Source organism: Myotis nattereri (genome assembly GCF_964212035.1).
Source record: "Myotis nattereri genome assembly, chromosome: 13".
Taxonomy (NCBI): Eukaryota; Metazoa; Chordata; class Mammalia; order Chiroptera; family Vespertilionidae; genus Myotis; species Myotis nattereri.
This window is the reverse complement of record NC_138088.1, coordinates 640,494-662,252: the sequence shown is the minus strand read 5'-3', so window position 1 is coordinate 662,252 and position 21,759 is coordinate 640,494.

Sequence of the window (21,759 nt, the reverse complement as noted above, 5' to 3'; positions counted from 1 at the left end):
TAACATTGACAACTCCGGGCACTTTAGCGAGCGTTTTCACATGAATTTGCTTTCAAATATTAGGAATTCTTGTTTATACAGCTCAAAATTTGTGTAGAAAGCCTGTAAGTGAGGACTGTACTGCTTATGTTTACAATTGAGGCCGCATTACTCTGGCGACTTTTGTATGACTCTGTTAAAACCCTGACGGTTCCAGTACATATTTGTAAGAAAACTCTCTAGTTGTGGTAAAACTCTTAAAATACGCAATTAGAGTTCCCAGAAATGATTAAAAACTTGGAAGAACCCCTTGAAATTAAAGTAAATAGATTCTTCGTACATTTCCTGCCGTTTGTAATCACAGACATTACCAGTGGAAAGCCGTGAAATGACCAGCAAACTGATAATATTTACAACTCCGGGCACTTTAGCGAGCGTTTTCACTTGAATTTGCTTTCAAATATTAGGAATTCTTGTTTATACAGCTCAAAATTTGTGTAGAAAGCCTGTAAGTGAGGACTGTACTGCTTATGTTTACAATTGAGGCCGCATTACTCTGGCGACTTTTGTATGACTCTGTTAAAATCCTTTCGGTTCCAGTACATATTTGTAAGAAAACTCTCTAGTTGTGGTAAAAGTCTTAAAATACGTAATTATAGTTTCCAGAAATGATTAAAAACTTGGAAGAACCCCTTGAAATTAAAGTAAATAGATTCTTCCTACATTTCCTGCCGTTTGTAATCACAGACATTACCAGTGGAAAGCCGTGAAATGACCAGCAAACTGATAACATTTACAACTCCGGGCACTTTAGGGAGCGTTTTCACTTGAATTTGCTTTCAAATATTAGGAATTCTTGTTTATACAGCTCAAAATTTGTGTAGAAAGCCTGTAAGTGAGGACTGTACTGCTTATGTTTACAATTGAGGCCGCATTACTCTGGCGACTTTTGTATGACTCTGTTAAAATCCTGACGGTTCCAGTACATATTTGTAAGAAAACTCTCTGGTTGTGGTAAAACTCTTAAAATACGCAATTAGAGTTTCCAGAAATGATTAAAAACTTGGAAGAACCCCTTGAAATTAAAGTAAATTGATTCTTCCTACATTTCCTGCCGTTTGTAATCACAGACATTACCAGTGGAAAGCCGTGAAATGACCAGCAAACTGATAACATTTACAACTCCGGGCACTTTAGCGAGCGTTTTCACTTGAATTTGCTTTCAAATATTAGGAATTCTTGTTTATACAGCTCAAAATTTGTGTAGAAAGCCTGTAAGTGAGGACTGTACTGCTTATGTTTACAATTGAGGCCGCATTACTCTGGCGACTTTTGTATGACTCTGTTAAAACCCTGACGGTTCCAGTACATATTTGTAAGAAAACTCTCTAGTTGTGGTAAAACTCTTAAAATACGCAATTAGAGTTTCCAGAAATGATTAAAAACTTGGAAGAACCCCTTGAAATTAAAGTAAATTGATTCTTCCTACATTTCCTGCCGTTTGTAATCACAGACATTACCAGTGGAAAGCCGTGAAATGACCAGCAAACTGATAACATTTACAACTCCGGGCACTTTAGCGAGCGTTTTCACTTGAATTTGCTTTCAAATATTAGGAATTCTTGTTTATACAGCTCAAAATTTGTGTAGAAAGCCTGAAAGTGAAGTCTATACTGCGTATGTTTACAATTGAGGCCGAATTACTCTGCCGAATTTTGTAAGACTCAGTTAAAATCCTTATGGTTCCAGTACATATTTGTAAGAAAACTCTCTAGTTGTGGTAAAACTCTTAAAATACGCAATTAGAGTTTCCAGAAATGATTAAAAACTTGGAAGAACGACTTGAAATAAAAGTAAATAGATTCTTCCTACATTTCCTGCCCTTTGTAATCACAGACATTACCAGTGGAAAGCCGTGAAATGACCAGCAAACTGATAATATTTACAACTCCGGACACTTTAGGGAGCGTTTTCACTTGAATTTGCTTTCAAATATTAGGAATTCTTGTTTATAAAGCTCAAAATTTGTGTAGAAAGCCTGTAAGTGAGGACTATACTGCTTATATTTACAAGTGAGGCCGAATTACTCTGGCGACTATTGTATGACTCAGTTTAAATCCTTACGGTTCCAGTACATATTTGTAAGAAAACTCTCTAGTTGTGGTAAAATTCTTCAAATACGCAATTAGAGTTTCCAGAAATGATTAAAAACTTCGAAGAACCACTTGAAATAAAAGAAAATAGATTCTTCCTTCATTTCCTGCCATTTGTAATCATAGACATTACCAGTGGAAAGCCGTGAAATGATCAGCAAACTGATAATATTTACAACTCTGGGCACTTTAGGGAGCGTTTTCACTTGAATTTGCTTTCAAATATTAGGAATTCTTGTTTATACAGCTAAAAATTTGTGTAGAAAGCCTGTAAGTGAGGTCTATACTGCTTATGTTTACAAGTGAGGCCGAATTACTCTGGCGACTTTTGTATGACTCAGTTAAAATCCTTACGGTTGCAGTACATAGTTGTATGAAAACTCTCTAGTTGTGGAAAAACTCTTAAAATACGCAATTAGAGTTTCCAGAAATTATTAAAAACTTGGAAGAATCACTTGAAATAAAAGTAAATAGATTCTTCCTACATTTCCTGCCGTTTGTAATCACAGACATTACCAGTGGAAAGCCTTGAAATGACCAGCAAACTGATAATATTTACAACCCCGGGCACTTTAGTGAGCGTTTTCACTTGAATTTGCTTTCAAATATTAGGAATTCTTGTTTATACAGCTCAAAATTTGTGTAGAAAGCCTGAAAGTTAAGTCTATACTACGTATGTTAACAATTGAGGCCGAATTATCTGGCGAATTTTGTAAGACTCAGATAAAATCCGTATGGTTCCAGTACATATTTGTAAGAAAACACTCTAGTTGTGGTAAAACTCTTAAAATACGCAATTAGAGTTTCCAGAAATGATTAAAAACTTGGAAGAATCACTTGAAATAAAAGTAAATAGATTCTTCCCACATTTCCTCCCGTTTGTAATCACAGACATTACCAGTGTAAAGCCGTGAAATGACCAGCAAACTGATAATATTTACAACTCTGGGCACTTTAGGGAGCGTTTTCACTTGAATTTGCTTTCAAATATTAGGAATTCTTGTTTATACAGCTCAAAATTTGTGTAGAAAGCCTGTAAGTGAGGTCTATACTGCTTATGTTTACAAGTGAGGCCGAATTACTCTGGCGACTTTTGTATGACTCAGTTAAAATCCTTACGGTTGCAGAAAATAGTTGTAAGAAAACTCTCTAGTTGTGGAAAAACTCTTAAAATACGCAATTAGAGTTTCCAGAAATGATTAAAAACTTGGAAGAATCACTTGAAATAAAATTAAATAGATTCTTCCCACATTTCCTCCCGTTTGTTATCACAGACATTACCAGAGGAAAGCCGTGAAATGACCAGCAAACTGATAATATTTACAACTCCGGGCACTTTAGGGAGCGTTTTCATTTGAATTTGTTTTCAATTATTAGGAATTCTTGTTTATACAGCTCAAAATTTGTGTAGAAAGCCTGTAATTGAGGACTATACAGCTAATGTTTACAACTGAGGCCGAATTACTCTGGCGACTTTTGTATGACTCAGTTAAAATCCTTACGGCTGCAGTACATAGTTGTAAGAAAACTCTCTAGTTGTGGAAAAACTCTTAAAATACGCAATTAGAGTTTCCAGAAATGATTAAAAACTTGGAAGAATCACCTGAAATAAAGGTAAATAGATTCTTACTACATTTCCTGAAGTTTGTAATCACAGACATTACCAGTGGAAAGCCTTGAAATGACCAGCAAACTGATAATATTTACAACTCCGGGCACTTTAGGGAGCGTTTTGACGTTAATTTGCTTTCAAATATTAGGAATTCTTGTTTATACAGCTCAAAATTTATGTTGAAAGCCTGTAAGTGAGGACTATACAGCTTATGTTTACAAGTGAGGCCGCATTACTCTGGCGACTATTGTATGATTGAATTAAAATCCTTACGGTTCCAGTACATATTTGTAAGAAAACTCTCTAGTTGTGGTAAAACTCTTAAAATACGCAATTAGAGTTTCCAGAAATGATTAAAAACTTGGAAGAACGACTTGAAATAAAAGTAAATAGATTCTTCCTACATTTCCTGCCCTTTGTAATCACAGACATTACCAGTGGAAAGCCGTGAAATGACCAGCAAACTGATAATATTTACAACTCCGGACACTTTAGGGAGCGTTTTCACTTGAATTTGCTTTCAAATATTAGGAATTCTTGTTTATAAAGCTCAAAATTTGTGTAGAAAGCCTGTAAGTGAGGACTATACTGCTTATATTTACAAGTGAGGCCGAATTACTCTGGCGACTATTGTATGACTCAGTTTAAATCCTTACGGTTCCAGTACATATTTGTAAGAAAACTCTCTAGTTGTGGTAAAATTCTTCAAATACGCAATTAGAGTTTCCAGAAATGATTAAAAACTTCGAAGAACCACTTGAAATAAAAGAAAATAGATTCTTCCTTCATTTCCTGCCATTTGTAATCATAGACATTACCAGTGGAAAGCCGTGAAATGATCAGCAAACTGATAATATTTACAACTCTGGGCACTTTAGGGAGCGTTTTCACTTGAATTTGCTTTCAAATATTAGGAATTCTTGTTTATACAGCTAAAAATTTGTGTAGAAAGCCTGTAAGTGAGGTCTATACTGCTTATGTTTACAAGTGAGGCCGAATTACTCTGGCGACTTTTGTATGACTCAGTTAAAATCCTTACGGTTGCAGTACATAGTTGTATGAAAACTCTCTAGTTGTGGAAAAACTCTTAAAATACGCAATTAGAGTTTCCAGAAATTATTAAAAACTTGGAAGAATCACTTGAAATAAAAGTAAATAGATTCTTCCTACATTTCCTGCCGTTTGTAATCACAGACATTACCAGTGGAAAGCCTTGAAATGACCAGCAAACTGATAATATTTACAACCCCGGGCACTTTAGTGAGCGTTTTCACTTGAATTTGCTTTCAAATATTAGGAATTCTTGTTTATACAGCTCAAAATTTGTGTAGAAAGCCTGAAAGTTAAGTCTATACTACGTATGTTAACAATTGAGGCCGAATTATCTGGCGAATTTTGTAAGACTCAGATAAAATCCGTATGGTTCCAGTACATATTTGTAAGAAAACACTCTAGTTGTGGTAAAACTCTTAAAATACGCAATTAGAGTTTCCAGAAATGATTAAAAACTTGGAAGAATCACTTGAAATAAAAGTAAATAGATTCTTCCCACATTTCCTCCCGTTTGTAATCACAGACATTACCAGTGTAAAGCCGTGAAATGACCAGCAAACTGATAATATTTACAACTCTGGGCACTTTAGGGAGCGTTTTCACTTGAATTTGCTTTCAAATATTAGGAATTCTTGTTTATACAGCTCAAAATTTGTGTAGAAAGCCTGTAAGTGAGGTCTATACTGCTTATGTTTACAAGTGAGGCCGAATTACTCTGGCGACTTTTGTATGACTCAGTTAAAATCCTTACGGTTGCAGAAAATAGTTGTAAGAAAACTCTCTAGTTGTGGAAAAACTCTTAAAATACGCAATTAGAGTTTCCAGAAATGATTAAAAACTTGGAAGAATCACTTGAAATAAAATTAAATAGATTCTTCCCACATTTCCTCCCGTTTGTTATCACAGACATTACCAGAGGAAAGCCGTGAAATGACCAGCAAACTGATAATATTTACAACTCCGGGCACTTTAGGGAGCGTTTTCATTTGAATTTGTTTTCAATTATTAGGAATTCTTGTTTATACAGCTCAAAATTTGTGTAGAAAGCCTGTAATTGAGGACTATACAGCTAATGTTTACAACTGAGGCCGAATTACTCTGGCGACTTTTGTATGACTCAGTTAAAATCCTTACGGCTGCAGTACATAGTTGTAAGAAAACTCTCTAGTTGTGGAAAAACTCTTAAAATACGCAATTAGAGTTTCCAGAAATGATTAAAAACTTGGAAGAATCACCTGAAATAAAGGTAAATAGATTCTTACTACATTTCCTGAAGTTTGTAATCACAGACATTACCAGTGGAAAGCCTTGAAATGACCAGCAAACTGATAATATTTACAACTCCGGGCACTTTAGGGAGCGTTTTGACGTTAATTTGCTTTCAAATATTAGGAATTCTTGTTTATACAGCTCAAAATTTATGTTGAAAGCCTGTAAGTGAGGACTATACAGCTTATGTTTACAAGTGAGGCCGCATTACTCTGGCGACTATTGTATGATTGAATTAAAATCCTTACGGTTCCAGTACATATTTGTAAGAAAACTCTCTAGTTGTGGTAAAACTCTTAAAATACGCAATTAGAGTTTCCAGAAATGATTAAAAACTTGGAAGAACGACTTGAAATAAAAGTAAATAGATTCTTCCTACATTTCCTGCCCTTTGTAATCACAGACATTACCAGTGGAAAGCCGTGAAATGACCAGCAAACTGATAATATTTACAACTCCGGACACTTTAGGGAGCGTTTTCACTTGAATTTGCTTTCAAATATTAGGAATTCTTGTTTATAAAGCTCAAAATTTGTGTAGAAAGCCTGTAAGTGAGGACTATACTGCTTATATTTACAAGTGAGGCCGAATTACTCTGGCGACTATTGTATGACTCAGTTTAAATCCTTACGGTTCCAGTACATATTTGTAAGAAAACTCTCTAGTTGTGGTAAAATTCTTCAAATACGCAATTAGAGTTTCCAGAAATGATTAAAAACTTCGAAGAACCACTTGAAATAAAAGAAAATAGATTCTTCCTTCATTTCCTGCTGTTTGTAATCATAGAAATTACCAGTGGAAAGCCGTGAAATGATCAGCTAACTGATAATATTTACAACTCTGGGCACTTTAGGGAGCGTTTTCACTTGAATTTGCTTTCAAATATTAGGAATTCTTGTTTATACAGCTAAAAATTTGTGTAGAAAGCCTGTAAGTGAGGTCTATACTGCTTATGTTTACAAGTGAGGCCGAATTACTCTGGCGACTTTTGTATGACTCAGTTAAAATCCTTACGGTTGCAGAACATAGTTGTAAGAAAACTCTCTAGTTTTGGAAAAACCCTTAAAATACGCAATTAGAGTTTCCAGAAATGATTAAAAAGTTGGAAGAACCCCTTGAAATTAAAGTAAATTGATTCTTCCTACATTTCCTGCCGTTTGTAATCACAGACATTACCAGTGGAAAGCCGTGAAATGACCAGCAAACTGATAATATTTACAACTCCGGGCAATTTAGGGAGCGTTTTCACTTGAATTTGCTTTCAAATATTAGGAATTCTTGTTTATACAGCTCAAAATTTTTGTAGAAAGCCTGTAAGTGAGGACTGTACTGCTTATGTTTACAATTGAGGCCGCATTACTCTGGCGACTTTTGTATGACTCTGTTAAAATCCTGATGGTTCCAGTACATATTTGTAAGAAAACTCTCTAGTTGTGGTAAAACTCTTAAAATACGCAATTAGAGTTTCCAGAAATGATTAAAAACTTGGAAGAACCCCTTGAAATTAAAGTAAATAGATTCTTCTTACATTTCCTGCCGTTTGTAATCACAGACATTACCAGTGGAAAGCCGTGAAATGACCAGCAAACTGATAATATTTACAACTCCGGGCACTTTAGGGAGCGTTTTCACTTGAATTTGATTCCAAATATTAGGAATTCTTGTTTATACAGCTCAAAATTTGTGTAGAAAGCCTGTAAGTGAGGACTGTACTGCTTATGTTTACAATTGAGGCCGCATTACTCTGGCGACTTTTGTATGACTCTGTTAAAACCCTGACGATTCCAGTACATATTTGTAAGAAAACTCTCTAGTTGTGGTAAAACTCTTAAAATACGCAATTAGAGTTTCCAGAAATGATTAAAAACTTGGAAGAACCCCTTGAAATTAAAGTAAATTGATTCTTCCTACATTTCCTGCTGTTTGTAATCACAGTCATTACCAGTGGAAAGCCGTGAAATGACCAGCAAACTGATAATATTTACAACTCCGGGCACTTTAGGGAGCGTTTTCACTTGAATTTGCTTTCAAATATTAGGAATTCTTGTTTATACAGCTCAAAATTTGTGTAGAAAGCCTGTAAGTGAGGACTGTACTGCTTATGTTTACAATTGAGGCCGTATTACTCTGGCGACATTTGTATGACTCTGTTAAAATCCTGACGGTTCCAGTACATTTTTGTAAGAAAACTCTCTAGTTGTGGTAAAACTCTTAAAATACGCAATTAGAGTTTCCAGAAATGATTAAAAACTTGGAAGAACCCCTTGAAATTAAAGTAAATAGATTCTTCCTACATTTCCTGCCGTTTGTAATCACAGACATTACCAGTGGAAAGCCGTGAAATGACCAGCAAACTGATAACATTGACAACTCCGGGCACTTTAGCGAGCGTTTTCACTTGAATTTGCTTTCAAATATTAGGAATTCTTGTTTATAGAGCTCAAAATTTGTGTAGAAAGCCTGTAAGTGAGGACTGTACTGCTTATGTTTACAATTGAGGCCGCATTACTCTGGCGACTTTTGTATGACTCTGTTAAAACCCTGACGGTTCCAGTACATATTTGTAAGAAAACTCTCTAGTTGTGGTAAAACACTTAAAATACGCAATTAGAGTTCCCAGAAATGATTAAAAACTTGGAAGAACCCCTTGAAATTAAAGTAAATAGATTCTTCCTACATTTCCTGCCGTTTGTAATCACAGACATTACCAGTGGAAAGCCGTGAAATGACCAGCAAACTGATAATATTTACAACTCCGGGCACTTTAGCGAGCGTTTTCACTTGAATTTGCTTTCAAATATTAGGAATTCTTGTTTATACAGCTCAAAATTTGTGTAGAAAGCCTGTAAGTGAGGACTGTACTGCTTATGTTTACAATTGAGGCCGCATTACTCTGGCGACTTTTGTATGACTCTGTTAAAATCCTTTCGGTTCCAGTACATATTTGTAAGAAAACTCTCTAGTTGTGGTAAAAGTCTTAAAATACGTAATTATAGTTTCCAGAAATGATTAAAAACTTGGAAGAACCCCTTGAAATTAAAGTAAATAGATTCTTCCTACATTTCCTGCCGTTTGTAATCACAGACATTACCAGTGGAAAGCCGTGAAATGACCAGCAAACTGATAACATTGACAACTCCGGGCACTTTAGCGAGCGTTTTCACTTGAATTTGCTTTCAAATATTAGGAATTCTTGTTTATAGAGCTCAAAATTTGTGTAGAAAGCCTGTAAGTGAGGACTGTACTGCTTATGTTTACAATTGAGGCCGCATTACTCTGGCGACTTTTGTATGACTCTGTTAAAACCCTGACGGTTCCAGTACATATTTGTAAGAAAACTCTCTAGTTGTGGTAAAACACTTAAAATACGCAATTAGAGTTCCCAGAAATGATTAAAAACTTGGAAGAACCCCTTGAAATTAAAGTAAATAGATTCTTCCTACATTTCCTGCCGTTTGTAATCACAGACATTACCAGTGGAAAGCCGTGAAATGACCAGCAAACTGATAATATTTACAACTCCGGGCACTTTAGCGAGCGTTTTCACTTGAATTTGCTTTCAAATATTAGGAATTCTTGTTTATACAGCTCAAAATTTGTGTAGAAAGCCTGTAAGTGAGGACTGTACTGCTTATGTTTACAATTGAGGCCGCATTACTCTGGCGACTTTTGTATGACTCTGTTAAAATCCTTTCGGTTCCAGTACATATTTGTAAGAAAACTCTCTAGTTGTGGTAAAAGTCTTAAAATACGTAATTATAGTTTCCAGAAATGATTAAAAACTTGGAAGAACCCCTTGAAATTAAAGTAAATAGATTCTTCCTACATTTCCTGCCGTTTGTAATCACAGACATTACCAGTGGAAAGCCGTGAAATGACCAGCAAACTGATAACATTTACAACTCCGGGCACTTTAGGGAGCGTTTTCACTTGAATTTGCTTTCAAATATTAGGAATTCTTGTTTATACAGCTCAAAATTTGTGTAGAAAGCCTGTAAGTGAGGACTGTACTGCTTATGTTTACAATTGAGGCCGCATTACTCTGGCGACTTTTGTATGACTCTGTTAAAATCCTGACGGTTCCAGTACATATTTGTAAGAAAACTCTCTGGTTGTGGTAAAACTCTTAAAATACGCAATTAGAGTTTCCAGAAATGATTAAAAACTTGGAAGAACCCCTTGAAATTAAAGTAAATTGATTCTTCCTACATTTCCTGCCGTTTGTAATCACAGACATTACCAGTGGAAAGCCGTGAAATGACCAGCAAACTGATAACATTTACAACTCCGGGCACTTTAGCGAGCGTTTTCACTTGAATTTGCTTTCAAATATTAGGAATTCTTGTTTATACAGCTCAAAATTTGTGTAGAAAGCCTGTAAGTGAGGACTGTACTGCTTATGTTTACAATTGAGGCCGCATTACTCTGGCGACTTTTGTATGACTCTGTTAAAACCCTGACGGTTCCAGTACATATTTGTAAGAAAACTCTCTAGTTGTGGTAAAACTCTTAAAATACGCAATTAGAGTTTCCAGAAATGATTAAAAACTTGGAAGAACCCCTTGAAATTAAAGTAAATAGATTCTTCCTACATTTCCTGCCGTTTGTAATCACAGACATTACCAGTGGAAAGCCGTGAAATGACCAGCAAACTGATAACATTGACAACTCCGGGCACTTTAGCGAGCGTTTTCACTTGAATTTGCTTTCAAATATTAGGAATTCTTGTTTATACAGCTCAAAATTTGTGTAGAAAGCCTGTAAGTGAGGACTGTACTGCTTATGTTTACAATTGAGGCCGTATTACTCTGGCGACATTTGTATGACTCTGTTAAAATCCTGACGGTTCCAGTACATTTTTGTAAGAAAACTATCTAGTTGTGGTAAAACTCTTAAAATACGCAATTAGAGTTTCCAGAAATGATTAAAAACTTGGAAGAACCCCTTGAAATTAAAGTAAATAGATTCTTCCTACATTTCCTGCCGTTTGTAATCACAGACATTACCAGTGGAAAGCCGTGAAATGACCAGCAAACTGATAACATTGACAACTCCGGGCACTTTAGCGAGCGTTTTCACTTGAATTTGCTTTCAAATATTAGGAATTCTTGTTTATACAGCTCAAAATTTGTGTAGAAAGCCTGTAAGTGAGGACTGTACTGCTTATGTTTACAATTGAGGCCGCATTACTCTGGCGACTTTTGTATGACTCTGTTAAAACCCTGACGGTTCCAGTACATATTTGTAAGAAAACTCTCTAGTTGTGGTAAAACTCTTAAAATACGCAATTAGAGTTCCCAGAAATGATTAAAAACTTGGAAGAACCCCTTGAAATTAAAGTAAATAGATTCTTCCTACATTTCCTGCCGTTTGTAATCACAGACATTACCAGTGGAAAGCCGTGAAATGACCAGCAAACTGATAATATTTACAACTCCGGGCACTTTAGCGAGCGTTTTCACTTGAATTTGCTTTCAAATATTAGGAATTCTTGTTTATACAGCTCAAAATTTGTGTAGAAAGCCTGTAAGTGAGGACTGTACTGCTTATGTTTACAATTGAGGCCGCATTACTCTGGCGACTTTTGTATGACTCTGTTAAAATCCTTTCGGTTCCAGTACATATTTGTAAGAAAACTCTCTAGTTGTGGTAAAAGTCTTAAAATACGTAATTATAGTTTCCAGAAATGATTAAAAACTTGGAAGAACCCCTTGAAATTAAAGTAAATAGATTCTTCCTACATTTCCTGCCGTTTGTAATCACAGACATTACCAGTGGAAAGCCGTGAAATGACCAGCAAACTGATAACATTTACAACTCCGGGCACTTTAGGGAGCGTTTTCACTTGAATTTGCTTTCAAATATTAGGAATTCTTGTTTATACAGCTCAAAATTTGTGTAGAAAGCCTGTAAGTGAGGACTGTACTGCTTATGTTTACAATTGAGGCCGCATTACTCTGGCGACTTTTGTATGACTCTGTTAAAATCCTGACGGTTCCAGTACATATTTGTAAGAAAACTCTCTGGTTGTGGTAAAACTCTTAAAATACGCAATTAGAGTTTCCAGAAATGATTAAAAACTTGGAAGAACCCCTTGAAATTAAAGTAAATTGATTCTTCCTACATTTCCTGCCGTTTGTAATCACAGACATTACCAGTGGAAAGCCGTGAAATGACCAGCAAACTGATAATATTTACAACTCCGGGCACTTTAGGGAGCGTTTTCACTTGAATTTGCTTTCAAATATTAGGAATTCTTGTTTATACAGCTCAAAATTTGTGTAGAAAGCCTGTAAGTGAGGACTGTACTGCTTATGTTTACAATTGAGGCCGTATTACTCTGGCGACATTTGTATGACTCTGTTAAAATCCTGACGGTTCCAGTACATTTTTGTAAGAAAACTCTCTAGTTGTGGTAAAACTCTTAATTTACGCAATTAGAGTTTCCAGAAATGATTAAAAACTTGGAAGAACCCCTTGAAATTAAAGTAAATAGATTCTTCCTACATTTCCTGTCGTTTGTAATCACAGACATTACCAGTGGAAAGCCGTGAAATGACCAGCAAACTGATAACATTTACAACTCCGGGCACTTTAGCGAGCGTTTTCACTTGAATTTGCTTTCAAATATTAGGAATTCTTGTTTATACAGCTCAAAATTTGTGTAGAAAGCCTGTAAGTGAGGACTGTACTGCTTATGTTTACAATTGAGGCCGCATTACTCTGGCGACTTTTGTATGACTCTGTTAAAATCCTGACGGTTCCAGTACATATTTGTAAGAAAACTCTCTAGTTGTGGTAAAACTCTTAAAATACGCAATTAGAGTTTCCAGAAATGATTAAAAACTTGGAAGAACCCCTTGAAATTAAAGTAAATTGATTCTTCCTACATTTCCTGCTGTTTGTAATCACAGACTTTACCAGTGGAAAGCCGTGAAATGACCAGCAAACTGATAATATTTACAACTCCGGGCACTTTAGCGAGCGTTTTCACTTGAATTTGCTTTCAAATATTAGGAATTCTTGTTTATACAGCTCAAAATTTGTGTAGAAAGCCTGTAAGTGAGGACTGTACTGCTTATGTTTACAATTGAGGCCGTATTACTCTGGCGACATTTGTATGACTCTGTTAAAATCCTGACGGTTCCAGTACATTTTTGTAAGAAAACTCTCTAGTTGTGGTAAAACTCTTAATTTACGCAATTAGAGTTTCCAGAAATGATTAAAAACTTGGAAGAACCCCTTGAAATTAAAGTAAATAGATTCTTCCTACATTTCCTGTCGTTTGTAATCACAGACATTACCAGTGGAAAGCCGTGAAATGACCAGCAAACTGATAACATTTACAACTCCGGGCACTTTAGCGAGCGTTTTCACTTGAATTTGCTTTCAAATATTAGGAATTCTTGTTTATACAGCTCAAAATTTGTGTAGAAAGCCTGTAAGTGAGGACTGTACTGCTTATGTTTACAATTGAGGCCGCATTACTCTGGCGACTTTTGTATGACTCTGTTAAAATCCTGACGGTTCCAGTACATATTTGTAAGAAAACTCTCTAGTTGTGGTAAAACTCTTAAAATACGCAATTAGAGTTTCCAGAAATGATTAAAAACTTGGAAGAACCCCTTGAAATTAAAGTAAATTGATTCTTCCTACATTTCCTGCTGTTTGTAATCACAGACTTTACCAGTGGAAAGCCGTGAAATGACCAGCAAACTGATAATATTTACAACTCCGGGCACTTTAGCGAGCGTTTTCACTTGAATTTGCTTTCAAATATTAGGAATTCTTGTTTATACAGCTCAAAATTTGTGTAGAAAGCCTGTAAGTGAGGACTGTACTGCTTATGTTTACAATTGAGGCCGTATTACTCTGGCGACATTTGTATGACTCTGTTAAAATCCTGACGGTTCCAGTACATTTTTGTAAGAAAACTATCTAGTTGTGGTAAAACTCTTAAAATACGCAATTAGAGTTTCCTGAAATGATTAAAAACTTGGAAGAACCCCTTGAAATTAAAGTAAATAGATTCTTCCTACATTTCCTGCCGTTTGTAATCACAGACATTACCAGTGGAAAGCCGTGAAATGACCAGCAAACTGATAACATTTACAACTCCGGGCACTTTAGCGAGCGTTTTCACTTGAATTTGCTTTCAAATATTAGGAATTCTTGTTTATACAGCTCAAAATTTGTGTAGAAAGCCTGTAAGTGAGGACTGTACTGCTTATGTTTACAATTGAGGCCGCATTGCTCTGGCGACTTTTGTATGACTCTGTTTAAATCCTGACGTTTCCAGTACATATTTGTAAGAAAACTGTCTAGTTGTGGTAAAACTCTTAAAATACGCAATTAGAGTTTCCAGAAATGATTAAAAACTTGGAAGAACCCCTTGAAATTAAAGTAAATAGATTCTTCCTACATTTCCTGCCGTTTGTAATCACAGACATTACCAGTGGAAAGCCGTGAAATGACCAGCAAACTGATAACATTTACAACTCCGGGCACTTTAGCGAGCGTTTTCACTTGAATTTGCTTTCAAATATTAGGAATTCTTGTTTATACAGCTCAAAATTTGTGTAGAAAGCCTGTAAGTGAGGACTGTACTGCTTATGTTTACAATTGAGGCCGCATTACTCTGGCGACTTTTGTATGACTCTGTTAAAATCCTGACGGTTCCAGTACATATTTGTAAGAAAACTCTCTAGTTGTGGTAAAACTCTTAAAATACGCAATTAGAGTTTCCAGAAATGATTAAAAACTTGGAAGAACCCCTTGAAATTAAAGTAAATTGATTCTTCCTACATTTCCTGCCGTTTGTAATCACAGACATTACCAGTGGAAAGCCGTGAAATGACCAGCAAACTGATAATATTTACAACTCCGGGCACTTTAGGGAGCGTTTTCACTTGAATTTGCTTTCAAATATTAGGAATTCTTGTTTATACAGCTCAAAATTTGTGTAGAAAGCCTGTAAGTGAGGACTGTACTGCTTATGTTTACAATTGAGGCCGCATTACTCTGGCGACTTTTGTATGACTCTGTTAAAATCCTGACGGTTCCAGTACATTTTTGTAAGAAAACTATCTAGTTGTGGTAAAACTCTTAAAATACGCAATTAGAGTTTCCAGAAATGATTAAAAACTTGGAAGAACCCCTTGAAATTAAAGTAAATAGATTCTTCCTACATATCCTGCCGTTTGTAATCACAGACATTACCAGTGGAAAGCCGTGAAATGACCAGCAAACTGATAACATTTACAACTCCGGGCACTTTGGCGAGCGTTTTCACTTGAATTTGCTTTCAAATATTAGGAATTCCTGTTTATACAGCTCAAAATTTGTGTAGAAAGCCTGTAAGTGAGGACTGTACTGCTTATGTTTACAATTGAGGCCGCATTACTCTGGCGACTTTTGTATGACTCTGTTAAAACCCTGACGGTTCCAGTACATATTTGTAAGAAAACTCTCTAGTTGTGGTAAAACTCTTAAAATACGCAATTAGAGTTTCAGGAAATGATTAAAAACTTGGAAGAACCCCTTGAAATTAAAGTAAAATGATTCTTCCTACATTTCCTGCCGTTTGTAATCACAGACATTACCAGTGGAAAGCCGTGAAATGACCAGCAAACTGACAATATTCACAACTCCGGGCACTTTAGCGAGCGTTTTCACTTGAATTTGCTTTCAAATATTAGGAATTCTTGTTTATACAGCTCAAAATTTGTGTAGAAAGCCTGTAAGTGAGGACTGTACTGCTTATGTTTACAATTGAGGCCGCATTACTCTGGCGACTTTTGTATGACTCTGTTAAAACCCTGACGTTTCCAGTACATATTTGTAAGAAAACTCTCTAGTTGTGGTAAAACTCTTAAAATACGCAATTAGAGTTTCCAGAAATGATTAAAAACTTGGAAGAACCCCTTGAAATTAAAGTGAATTGATACTTCCTACATTTCCTGCCGTTTGTAATCACAGACATTACCAGTGGAAAGCCGTGAAATGACCAGCAAACTGATAATATTTACAACTCCGGGCACTTTAGCGAGCGTTTTCACTTGAATTTGCTTTCAAATATTAGGAATTCTTGTTTATACAGCTCAAAATTTGTGTAGAAAGCCTGTAAGTGAGGACTGTACTGCTTATGTTTACAATTGAGGCCGCATTACTCTGGCGACTTTTGTATGACTCTGTTAAAATCCTGACGGTTCCAGTACATATTCGTAAGAAAACTATCTAGTTGTGGTAAAACTCTTAAAATACGCAATTAGAATTTCCAGAAATGATTAAAAACTTGGAAGAACCCCTTGAAATTAAAGTAAATTGATTCTTCCTACATTTCCTGCTGTTTGTAATCACAGACATTACCAGTGGAAAGCCGTGAAATGACCAGCAAACTGATAACATTTACAACTCCGGGCACTTTAGCGAGCCTTTTCACTTGAATTTGCTTTCAAATATTAGGAATTCTTCTTTATACAGCTCAAAATTTGTGTAGAAAGCCTGTAAGTGAGGACTGTACTGCTTATGTTTACAATTGAGGCCGCATTACTCTGGCGACTTTTGTATGACTCTGTTAAAACCCTGACGGTTCCAGTACATATTTGTAAGAAAACTCTCTAGTTGTGGTAAAACTCTTAAAATACGCAATTAGAGTTTCCAGAAATGATTAAAAACTTGGAAGAACCCCTTGAAATTAAAGTAAATTGATTCTTCCTACATTTCCTGCTGTTTGTAATCACAGACATTACCAGCGGAAAGCCGTGAAATGACCAGCAAACTGATAATATTTACAACTCTGGGCACTTTAGGGAGCGTTTTCACTTGAATTTGCTTTCAAATATTAGGAATTCTTGTTTATACAGCTCAAAATTTGTGTAGAAAGCCTGTAAGTGAGGACTGTACTGCTTATGTTTACAATTGAGGCCGTATTACTCTGGCGACTTTTGTATGACTCTGTTAAAACCCTGACGGTTCCAGTACATATTTGTAAGAAAACTATCTAGTTGTGGTAAAACTCTTAAAATACGCAATTAGAGTTCCCAGTAATGATTAAAAACTTGGAAGAACCCCTTGAAATTAAAGTAAATAGATTCTTCCTACATTTCCTGCCGTTTGTAATCACAGACATTACCAGTGGAAAGCCGTGAAATGACCAGCAAACTGATAACATTTACAACTCCGGGCACTTTAGCGAGCCTTTTCACTTGAATTTGCTTTCAAATATTAGGAATTCTTGTTTATACAGCTCAAAATTTGTGTAGAAAGCCTGTAAGTGAGGACTGTACTGCTTATGTTTACAATTGAGGCCGCATTACTCTGGCGACTTTTGTATGACTCTGTTAAAATCCTGACGGTTCCAGTACATTTTTGTAAGAAAACTCTCTAGTTGTGGTAAAACTCTTAAAATACGTAATTAGAGTTTCCAGAAATGATTAAAAACTTGGAAGAACCCCTTGAAATTAAAGTAAATAGATTCTTCCTACATTTCCTGCCGTTTGTAATCACAGACATTACCAGTGGAAAGCCGTGAAATGACCAGCAAACTGATAACATTTACAACTCCGGGCACTTTAGCGAGCGTTTTCACTTGAATTTGCTTTCAAATATTAGGAATTCCTGTTTATACAGCTCAAAATTTGTGTAGAAAGCCTGTAAGTGAGGACTGTACTGCTTATGTTTACAATTGAGGCCGCATTACTCTGGCGACTTTTGTATGACTCTGTTAAAATCCTGACGGTTCCAGTACATATTTGTAAGAAAACTCTCTGGTTGTGGTAAAACTCTTAAAATACGCAATTAGAGTTTCCAGAAATGATTAAAAACTTGGAAGAACCCCTTGAAATTAAAGTAAATTGATTCTTTCTACATTTCCTGCCGTTTGTAATCACAGACATTACCAGTGGAAAGCCGTGAAATGACCAGCAAACTGATAATATTTACAACTCCGGGCACTTTAGGGAGCGTTTTCACTTGAATTTGCTTTCAAATATTAGGAATTCTTGTTTATACAGCTCAAAATTTGTGTAGAAAGCCTGTAAGTGAGGACTGTACTGCTTATGTTTACAATTGAGGCCGCATTACTCTGGCGACTTTTGTATGACTCTGTTAAAACCCTGACGGTTCCAGTACATATTTGTAAGAAACCTCTCTAGTGGTAAAACTCTTAAAATACGCAATTAGAGTTTCCAGAAATGATTAAAAACTTGGAAGAACCCCTTGAAATTAAAGTAAATTGATTCTTCCTACATTTCCTGCCGTTTGTAATCACAGACATTACCAGTGGAAAGCCGTGAAATGACCAGCAAACTGATAATATTTACAACTCCGGGCACTTTAGCGAGCGTTTTCACTTGATTTTGCTTTCAAATATTAGGAATTCTTGTTTATACAGCTGAAAATTTGTGTAGAAAGCCTGTAAGTGAGGACTGTACTGCTTATGTTTACAATTGAGGCCGCATTACTCTGGCGACTTTTGTATGAATCTGTTAAAATCCTTTCGGTTCCAGTACATTTTTGTAAGAAAACTCTCTAGTTGTGGTAAAACTCTTAAAATACGTAATTAGAGTTTCCAGAAATGATTAAAAACTTGGAAGAACCTTTTGAAATTAAAGTAAATAGATTCTTCCTACATTTCCTGCCGTTTGTAATCACAGACATTACCAGTGGAAAGCCGTGAAATGACCAGCAAACTGATAACATTTACAACTCCGGGCACTTTAGCGAGCGTTTTCACTTGAATTTGCTTTCAAATATTAGGAATTCCTGTTTATACAGCTCAAAATTTGTGTAGAAAGCCTGTAAGTGAGGACTTTACTGCTTATGTTTACAATTGAGGCCGCATTACTCTGGCGACTTTAGTATGACTCTGTTAAAATCCTGACGGTTCCAGTACATATTTGTAAGAAAACTCTCTGGTTGTGGTAAAACTTTTAAAATACGCAATTAGAGTTTCCAGAAATGATTAAAAACTTGGAAGAACCCCTTGAAATTAAAGTAAATTGATTCTTCCTACATTTCCTGCCGTTTGTAATCACAGACATTACCAGTGGAAAGCCGTGAAATGACCAGCAAACTGATAATATTTACAACTCCGGGCACTTTAGCGAGTGTTTTCACTTGAATTTGCTTTCAAATATTAGGAATTCTTGTTTATACAGCTCAAAATTTGTGTAGAAAGCCTGTAAGTGAGGACTGTACTGCTTATGTTTACAATTGAGGCCGCATTACTCTGGCGACTTTTGTATGACTCTGTTAAAATCCTGACGGTTCCAGTACATTTTTGTAAGAAAACTATCTAGTTGTGGTAAAACTCTTAAAATACGCAATTAGAATTTCCAGAAATGATTAAAAACTTGGAAGAACCCCTTGAAATTAAAGTAAATTGATTCTTCCTACATTTCCTGCTGTTTGTAATCACAGACATTACCAGTGGAAAGCCGTGAAATGACCAGCAAACTGATAACATTTACAACTCCGGGCACTTTAGCGAGCCTTTTCACTTGAATTTGCTTTCAAATATTAGGAATTCTTGTTTATACAGCTCAAAATTTGTGTAGAAAGCCTGTAAGTGAGGACTGTACTGCTTATGTTTACAATTGAGGCCGCATTACTCTGGCGACTTTTGTATGACTCTGTTAAAACCCTGACGGTTCCAGTACATATTTGTAAGAAAACTCTCTAGTTGTGGTAAAACTCTTAAAATACGCAATTAGAGTTCCCAGAAATGATTAAAAACTTGGAAGAACCCCTTGAAATTAAAGTAAATAGATTCTTCCTACATTTCCTGCCGTTTGTAATCACAGACATTACCAGTGGAAAGCCGTGAAATGACCAGCAAACTGATAACATTTACAACTCCGGGCACTTTAGCGAGCGTTTTCACTTGAATTTGCTTTCAAATATTAGGAATTCCTGTTTATACGGCTCAAAATTTGTGTAGAAAGCCTGTAAGTGAGGACTTTACTGCTTATGTTTACAATTGAGGCCGCATTACTCTGGCGACTTTAGTATGACTCTGTTAAAATCCTGACGGTTCCAGTACATATTTGTAAGAAAACTCTCTGGTTGTGGTAAAACTCTTAAAATACGCAATTAGAGTTTCCAGAAATGATTAAAAACTTGGAAGAACCCCTTGAAATTAAAGTAAATTGATTCTTCCTACATTTCCTGCCGTTTGTAATCACAGACATTACCAGTGGAAAGCCGTGAAATGACCAGCAAACTGATAATATTTACAACTCCGGGCACTTTAGGGAGCGTTTTCACTTGAATTTGCTTTCAAATATTAGGAATTCTTGTTTATACAGCTCAAAATTTGTGTAGAAAGCCTGTAAGTGAGGACTGTACTGCTTATGTTTACAATTGAGGCCGCATTACTCTGGCGACTTTTGTATGACTCTGTTAAAACCCTGACGGTTCCAGTACATATTTGTAAGAAAACTCTCTAGTTGTGGTAAAACTCTTAAAATACGCAATTAGAGTTTCCAGAAATGATTAAAAACTTGGAAGAACCCCTTGAAATTAAAGTAAATAGATTCTTCCTACATTTCCTGCCGTTTGTAATCACAGACATTACCAGTGGAAAGCCGTGAAATGACCAGCAAACTGATAACATTTACAACTCCGGGCACTTTAGCGAGCGTTTTCACTTGAATTTGCTTTCAAATATTAGGAATTCTTGTTTATACAGCTCAAAATTTGTGTAGAAAGCCTGTAAGTGAGGACTGTACTGCTTATGTTTACAATTGAGGCCGCATTGCTCTGGCGACTTTTGTATGACTCTGTTTAAATCCTGACGGTTCCAGTACATATTTGTAAGAAAACTGTCTAGTTGTGGTAAAACTCTTAAAATACGCAATTAGAGTTTCCAGAAATGATTAAAAACTTGGAAGAACCCCTTGAAATTAAAGTAAATAGATTCTTCCTACATTTCCTGCCGTTTGTAATCACAGACATTACCAGTGGAAAGCCGTGAAATGACCAGCAAACTGATAACATTTACAACTCCGGGCACTTTAGCGAGCGTTTTCACTTGAATTTGCTTTCAAATATTAGGAATTCTTGTTTATACAGCTCAAAATTTGTGTAGAAAGCCTGTAAGTGAGGACTGTACTGCTTATGTTTACAATTGAGGCCGCATTACTCTGGCGACTTTTGTATGACTCTGTTAAAATCCTGACGGTTCCAGTACATATTTGTAAGAAAACTCTCTAGTTGTGGTAAAACTCTTAAAATACGCAATTAGAGTTTCCAGAAATGATTAAAAACTTGGAAGAACCCCTTGAAATTAAAGTAAATTGATTCTTCCTACATTTCCTGCCGTTTGTAATCACAGACATTACCAGTGGAAAGCCGTGAAATGACCAGCAAACTGATAATATTTACAACTCCGGGCACTTTAGGGAGCGTTTTCACTTGAATTTGCTTTCAAATATTAGGAATTCTTGTTTATACAGCTCAAAATTTGTGTAGAAAGCCTGTAAGTGAGGACTGTACTGCTTATGTTTACAATTGAGGCCGCATTACTCTGGCGACTTTTGTATGACTCTGTTAAAATCCTGACGGTTCCAGTACATTTTTGTAAGAAAACTATCTAGTTGTGGTAAAACTCTTAAAATACGCAATTAGAGTTTCCAGAAATGATTAAAAACTTGGAAGAACCCCTTGAAATTAAAGTAAATAGATTCTTCC